This window comes from Meleagris gallopavo, chromosome 2, assembly GCF_000146605.3.
Source record: "Meleagris gallopavo isolate NT-WF06-2002-E0010 breed Aviagen turkey brand Nicholas breeding stock chromosome 2, Turkey_5.1, whole genome shotgun sequence".
NCBI lineage: Eukaryota > Metazoa > Chordata > Aves > Galliformes > Phasianidae > Meleagris > Meleagris gallopavo.
In genome coordinates this window covers 36,836,896-36,845,150 of record NC_015012.2, presented here as the reverse complement: position 1 = coordinate 36,845,150, position 8,255 = coordinate 36,836,896, and the positions used below count along the sequence as shown (strand labels likewise).

Here is an 8,255-nt window from a genome sequence, read left to right as displayed (position 1 = left end):
GCCTGGGTTGAAAAGGACCACAATGATCATCCAGTTTCAACCCCCCTGCTATGTGCAGGGTCACCAACCACCAGACCAGGCTGCCCAGAGCCACATCCAGCCTGGCCTTGAATGCCTCCAGGGATGGGGCATCCACAGCCTCCTTGGGCAACCTGTTCCAGTGTGTCACCACCCTCTGGGTGAAAAATGTCCTCCTAATATCTAACCTAAACCTCCCATCTTAGTTTAAAATGAGGATACAGAATTTTTCTTAAGACCACAGGGAGACGAGAGTTTTATTTTACTTTTTCCAATGTCTGACATAGTCTTGTTTCACTAAGGACCTCACTAACCAGCTTTCAGTCTTCTGGGCAATCCACTAGGTCACTAACAGAAATGAATAAGAATGCTCACTACCTTTGGAAAAATAACGCATGCACTGTGTTTTTCACTAACCAGGGAAACATGCCAAGCTCCCACTACAGTAAACAAGTATTACTTTAATAACCACTATTAAATATGTTGAGATCTTCAGAGCAATAGCGCTGCTGCATATACAAGTTGTTTGTGTACGTACCATCTTACTAATGCTACAATCACATAAAATCAGAAGTTACTCAGCTCCTTTCTCACATCAGTGGGATGCTTGTCTTAGAAACCACAAGACAGAAGAGTCTGCTTCTATAAACACCTTAAGTCTCCCGCAAACTTGCAGCCTGCTTATGTTCCACTGCCTAACAATTAAAATTTTAATCTGTGAAGCTCAATATTTATACAACCTGGGATTAAGAGATTTCTACCACAAAGTGGATGTGAAAGCATGTTATCTTACAGTTCAGGGAATTGCACCATCTGTATTTCTTAAAAACAAACAAAAAAAGGCACTCCGCAACAAGAAAACCAGTCCTTAAATAAAAATGCTTCCTTTAATAAGGTGTACAGCCAGCTACCCATGTCACAGTGCTTCCTAAACTAGAAATTCCCGTTCTAAGCCAGACAAATGCTGTGCTAAATCCAGTCACATTAAGGAAAAAGGCACTTTCCAAAATATCCATCATGTAGTACCTTAACTTAGCTATCCTACTTTGTCAGGAAGTAGGACGTTTTAGGAACACCTCATTAACACCAATCCAGTGAATTTTGATGGAGTTTTTGGTGCACCACAGGCTACTGAAGTGTCCACAGCAGCAAAAAACACAAACAACTTTTCCAACATTTAACTCAGACTACAACAGCTTTTCCAATTTGATTGTGAAGCAATCAACATAGGACAGAAATTGTACACAAAAAGTATATTATATTACTGCAGTTTCAAGAGGTTTAAGAAGCAAATGTTAAACTTGAGACATGTGGCACCTGCAAATCCTTCCCGTACTTAATATTTACTTTTTCAGAAGTATTATCCTGGGGACTAAAATTAAGTGCCAACTCTCTACTCATTTGTAGAACATCATGTAAGAAAGAGGAAATCTGTCGGTAGAAAACTGTCATGCTTTAATATCTCAGTCTTGAACTAGATTTGCCACATTAAATATCTACTTGATAGATAAAACCATTATTTCAAAAGAAATAGTGGGTGAGATTAAGAGTTCTTAAAGATTGAAGTATTTTTTCTTGGAATAATGGGCAATGCAAGCTGTCATAATGGAGCAGAGCAACCCTATACTGACTTTGTGCCACCCAAGTTAAATTCAGTGCACAGCGTTAGGAAAGTTTTTCTTGCTGACTTTCAGATACTCAGCAAGCTCCACCTTGAGCTGTGAAGATCTGTATCCCCTTTACAAGCTAGCAGATTTTCCACAATTTCTCTCTATTGAGTTTGAAAAGAATGTCACTGCAACAGAATATAGCAAAGAATCCCTCTGCTTAGCTGCGTACTGCACAAGTGTTTTGGGACAGCTTCTCAACTCAATGTGCAATTTTATTGAGTCATCAACCAAAATGAAACACCTGGACACACATTCTTGTTAAGGCTGAAATCAAGTTAAAAGAAAACATGACTCATCTAGAAGATAAATGCAGCACTGATGAAAGACCGGTTCCCAAGCAGCTACCTACACACAAGTCACACATTAACACCATGTGTAGTATATGCTGTGTACAAGTTATGCTAAGCTTGTGGTTTTCTATTACCCAAAACAGTAACTACAATAGAGTTGTCAGCCACGCTGTGTGCATTCCAGATTATTTAATTTTACATCTTTCAGACCAGTGCCTGAGGGCAGAGAGAATAAATACGCCTTTGAAAAGGCATGGTGAAAGCTGCGGGTCTTTAAATGTAATCATTGCAACATTAACTGTGTTACAAACTAACAAGACTGTCTCTGTGAAAGCAAGTAAGATGTTCCAAAGAAGAATCCCACCACGCTGTTAGTAACACCATGAAAGTGCTAGAGATAAGCCTGGTTAGCACAAGTAGAGAAGACAAGAATGTGTTCCAGATCTTATCTGAAGGACAGGATCTGTAAGGAGCGCTGAAAAAATCTCCAACACAAGACAGAAATTAGGTAGAAAAATAAACTATGGAAGACCATGATATTATTTCAAAAGAGAACCAGAAGAAGATTAAAAACTTCAGTAAAGCATTCAGAAGAGAAAAGACTGAAATTGCACAGCTCCCAAGTAACGCGCATTCAGAATACTCTCCAGACCGCTACATTCTTAACCTGATTTAAAATAAGGCATGTAATACTCAATATCTTCTTCCAAGCTTTAGATTTGATGCATACCCCCAAAAGAGATCAGAGAGCAAGTCCTGACAGTCGTGGTTGCACAGCAACGACTGACTTTGAAGACAAAGACTAAATTCCACAGACTGTAAACAGCAGCAGGGAAGAAACCAGGTACCACAGAAGGTAAGTCAGAAGTTCAGGGCCTCTCCAGCAGAGAGCCAGCCAACACTAACTCCTGCAAGACGTGACTGACCTTGCAAAGACCCTCCTTCATTATTGCGCAGGATGGCAGATCAGGTGGTCTCCAACACAGCTGGGAGAAACGGTATGGATGTGATGCAGAACATACTGCAACCACCTGGAAATGACTTGAAGCATCTAACATACTACCCAAACCGTGATCTGGAAGACCGTGTACATCCTTCTCTAATTTGCAAGATGATGCATTCCGATTGCAACAATACTCAGCAAGATCAAAGAGGGAAGAAAGAGTTGAGCAGTGTCTTGAGGCACTCTTGCTGAAGAGGTTATGAGTGAGAATATGCTATTCCTGAAACTGAAAGCTACATTGTTTGAGGATTAAAATTAGAAAGTATGGTGCTGAAGATAAACTTGGCCATTGTGTCTGAGGTAATCATGCAGAGCAGATGAATAAGACAAGAAGGTCATTAACATGCAGAAGGCTAATTCTGCTTCTGGGATTTTAAAAAACTCGTCTGTGAAATCCATGTTTTCTAGGAGTAATTAAGAGACAAAGCAGCAAGTAGCAATTCTGAAAGTGATACGAAAAAAAAACCATCATTTCCCATAGTATTTAAGAGTTTCACACACTTGCTCCAGTTAAGCTCAGCATGCCAACTTCCTTTTCAAGTGCAAGCAGTTTTAGTTGCCTTAGGGAAGCTGACCCTGCACCTCTCAGGTTCTGCAGCACAGACATCTGTTCCAGCTGTGCCGACCCTCTTGCACTGAGTTGCCTGCAGGCAGCCAGCACGACAACTACAGCCAAAAGGAGTCGCATCAAACCTCACTTCGGGCAGCTTCTCCCCAATAGAAATGGGAGGAAAGCAGCTTATATTTAACCCCATATAATGTCTAAGCGTGAAATTTCCCTCTATTCCTACTAACAGATAGACAGATATTAAAGAAAATTTTGAAACACTGTAGGAAGCCCTAAATCCATCCAGAAAGCACAAAATAGCCCAACTTCAAGATGCCCTTCAAACTATAAACATCTATCACATACAAACAAGATTTTAAGTGGATGAAATAGTTTGGGAAACAAATTATGCCAGATGAAGACTGCATATATAGTGAAATAGTGCTTTCGGTAACCAAGCACCAGATGCAATGTTTGCTGAAAGTACTGGGGATTTAACATGACCCCCCCAATAACAAAAATGACTTCCTAACTGAAGGAATGGAAGCTTCTAAAACCAGTTCTGATAGTTTCCCCTCTATTTGAGGTTAAGATGGCTTTGCTCTCCCACCTTTCATTAAAAAAAAAAAAAGTTGACAGACTTGCATTTTTTTCTTTATTAAGACTATTTCAATGTCTGAAATACTGACTCAAAAAATACATACTTCAAGTCCTGAAATGTTACAATGAAAGTATGCTGTCAAACTTCTATCAATTCCTGCAATACAATTACAAATACTTAGGAATATCTCCTTAAATCCTAAATATCTTCCTTCCTAGTTCACTCTGTTCCAGAGCACAGAACTGTTCATCCCTTCACACTGCCATTTCTGTTAGCCATTCCTGACCTGGTTAGTTCGTTAAGGCTGAACCAAGTCAGTTAACTACAAGTTTGACAGATCTAGTCAGGTGATTCTGCCATTTATCTCCCTCAAGAACACAAATCTCCTCCACAATACTGGAGAGAAATGAACAAAGTCAGTCACCTGCTGAAATAGACCTCTACAAAATAAACAGTTTCATGTTTCAAATAAAGCCTTGCATTCAGCACTATCCAGCAATAATTCCCTTTTACAGACTGATTTCCCACTTCCCAATTTTCTCTTGGGAAAATAGGATGGCTTTTCCTCTGCTGTCAGAAGTCTGAAGAACCAGGATGTCTCCTCCCACCTGCATTCAGTACTCTGTGCCCACGCACTTTCTCTTGCAGCAGTGACACTTAACTGGAGTTGAGAAGCTGACTTGTGAGTGGAGGGAGCGAAAGGAATGAATAAACATGAGGATTAACTGGGATTGTTAGAGGATGTTGACCGAGCACCTGGCACAGACACAGCTCCCCCACTATCGCACCTCTCACGTTCCCAGCAAGCACACACGAGCTCTTTTGCTGTGTGCCAGGAACCAACCCAGAGAGCCTCTGCTCCACGTGGCTCAAAGCACTACACACAGCTGTGGGGGAAGAGGGCTAAGAATGGGCCAGAGAAGCAGTACTCAGACACAGACAGTGGAAGATGATGAAATGGGTAGTGGTGGCATCAAAGCAAGCCGGTGCAATTTAAACATCCAGGAGCCAACATGTAACAGTTGCTTCTGTGTGTATCAAGAAATAACACTATCGCAGAACTACCACATGGAGCACAGCATTACATACCTCCCTCTTCTTCAACATACACTGAAGTACTGCATTCTTGTTCTACTTTGCTCTCACCCCACAGTATTAGATTTGCACTGCCTAGCCACAAAGCACAGTGCCTTAAAAATCACACACAAGACTCTAATAACAGAACAAAGTCTGATTTTCTAAGGAAAGGGGATTTTAACCAGCCCCAGGCTGCAACCATGAGCCAAGCAGAGCTAATAGTTCTTCCACAAAGACTGCACATGACATCTTTCTCTTTTCCCCTCCCCTTCACGCAGTCAGTATCATTTCTGCACACTTTTATCTGGGGTTGAGGCATTCCCATGCACTAATTTCAACACATCACAGAAAAACATTCTGAAACACAATGTCCGAACCAGAACAGGGAGAAGGAAAAATCTAAGTCAGCTACATACCAAACTGTTTTATTAGTTCCTCCCAAATCACCAACTGCTGACACAGATGCTCTGCTGAGTCAAAGCAGAAGCCCCCCCTACCCCCTGTTCCCCCCCCCCCAAGAGGCAGCAAGGGTGATGCTAAGCAGGGCAGCTCAGCCCTCCTGGCTGCTCACTCCCTTTCTTCTGCATGCATTCACTACCACAGGTTTGTGAAAAACTATTCCTTTTTCCAGACAGACTATCTTTCTGTTGAATCACCGTGCTGAGGGCAGTAAAGGGGAGCATGTGGCTCTTCCCTGCAGCATTTTGGAGCTGCTGGGACAGCTCAGCTGGTTCAGACAAATCAGAGCCATGGTAATGAATACAAGTGCCTGGATCTCTTCTACCTGGTCTTGAGAACAGATTCACCACCTCCAAAACAGTGGTAATACAGCAGCTGATAGCTCTGATAATGAGCCCAATTACTTGATGAAGATTCATAGGCCTTTAGATAGCGTCAAGCAATGATGCACCAGAACCACTGACGCTCACAATCACCTTAAGCTGAAAAAGATGGTATAAAATGACCCCAAACAAATATAACCTCCCCTTCCTTACATATAACAATGTTTATAAACTAATACAAACTACTTTTCCCAAAACCTAAAGAAGAGCACACTGAAGCTAAACCAATTACCAATATTAAACAATGACATCTTGGGCAGCAGCTGCTACAGCCCTCCGCTAGGGAAGCTCTTCATTTAAGAAGTGCACAGAGCCTGAACCTCCTCAGAGAGAGACAGGAGAGACCTTGGTGAGGTCATGTCTATGATGGCTGTTTACTCCAATCAAGTTAAATTCATCTGCTGAGGACAAGTAAGAGCATTTTTGGCAGCAAGTGCTTCCTGGCACAACAAGATCCCCTTACAATATAATCATTTCACCCCCCTTTCCCTCTGTACCCTTCTAGCCACAAAAGATAAGAACCAATTTTGGGTTCAGAATTCTCCGTGTTGTATTATCTCATTTGAAAAAAAATATCAGCATGATAACAGCAAAATTCTTCAAATACAAAGGAAACTCAAGTGTCTGCACAAGCTAAAAGAATTTACAATTGCATATTAATAAGGATGCATCATTAAAGAAATCACTGAGAGTAAAAAAAAAAAACTCAGAACCAAGAGCTTCCTGAAGCACTTGTTAGTATTTCTTTAGAGTTAAGCTCAGCACTATGAAAGTGAAATAAAAGCAGCAACATACTTGCAATAAGCGGTAAGAACATACAGTTTCTCTTCCCCATTGTTTAGATACTCAGTGTTTTATTTCCCATAGATCTTTTGCTACTGCTCAAGTGCTCTCAGTCTCTTTTCTCACTGTCTAGAGCTGCCCTACAAACCGAAACAGAGGCGCACTAAAGGCTACAGAGGACTGAGAAAGGAAGACATGAAAGAAGCATTTAAGAAATCTAACTACATGGTTACTGACTCAACAGAAAATATTACAATTCAACATTTTAAAAACAGAAGCACTCTGAGCACACTCTAAAAACTGATGGGGGAAAGAGGGAAAGCTGGAAGGTGGTGACAAAAAAACTCCACTGAAGAAATCCATGCAAATTCCATACAGCAGGTAACAACTAAGTGCCTTCCTGAGCTCTCACTTCTAAATGCTGGTTTCAGAAGCACAGCAAGGAAAACTACTTGCTTTTAACTTTCAAGATTCTCTTTCCAAAACCTGATCAGGAATGAAATTAGAACACCACACAAAAAGGCTGATTTCTCTTTATCTATGACAAGGCATGAAAGCACTCCTGTTCTTCATTCACTGAATATTTTAAGTGTTCAACAGAAACTCTTGGGGTCATTATACTGCACATTTCCTAAATTAATAGGATACCTTCATCTTCACACGGCTGATAATGGCCTGCCAGCTTACAGTTAAAGAAGAGGAAACCCACCGTACTTTTATGGCTTCTCACACCCTAAGGCTCCATTCCAATAAAAGCTCCATGCAGAACTGCCCCCTGGTCAAGCAAGCAAATGCAGCCAATGTCAACAGATCCACCTCTCCTACAGATATTTCCTGCAGTTAAGTGTTGCAAGCATCTCTTCTTTGCTACCTAGCACACACATGAGTAAAAACCATCTCCTAACAGCTTCTGCCACAGGTTATCACACCACCCCACAGGCAGCAATACGACCTTGGCAGTAGCACGGGTCTGTATCACCGACAAGTTTCCTCCAGATACTTTCACATAGCTCTGACTGGCTCATGTGGCACTTACAATCAAAGGTGCCTCCTGTCCCGACTTTCACCTGGCTCCCATCTATACCCACACCGGATGCTTTCCCGGTTCCCAGCTCACCGCACTCGATCACACAGCCAGTCCACCCTCCTGACTTCTTCCGTCACCCTGCTTCCCTTATGCACAGCATTTTGTCCTCCAGCACACACTCTCAGCTTATGAAGACCTAAGAGGCAGAGCAGGGTTTCATTTAGGAACGCTAGGTGGTACGTAAAAGTTAACTAATACTTCCTCCCAGAGAAGCATCTCCACACGTTCTCCTCATGCCGGCTCCCATGACTGCGGAATACCACACAGGAGCTCTCGTTGCCCCCCTGCCTATTGCTTACAGCGGGCACACAGGTGACAGCCCGGCTCGGAGGCCCCG

At 42.0% G+C, this 8,255-nt stretch overlaps 1 protein-coding gene across 1 annotated transcript in view; it reads right to left on the bottom strand.

Moving 5' to 3' along the window:
• LYST (lysosomal trafficking regulator) overlaps positions 1–8,174 on the bottom strand; it is a 75,976-nt gene extending 67,802 nt beyond the window's left edge. Inside the window, 1 exon segment of the mRNA XM_019612808.2 lies at positions 7,949–8,174. The gene's annotated coding sequence lies outside the window, so the exon portion shown is untranslated.
• Between the last annotated feature and the right edge of the window lie 81 nt (positions 8,175–8,255).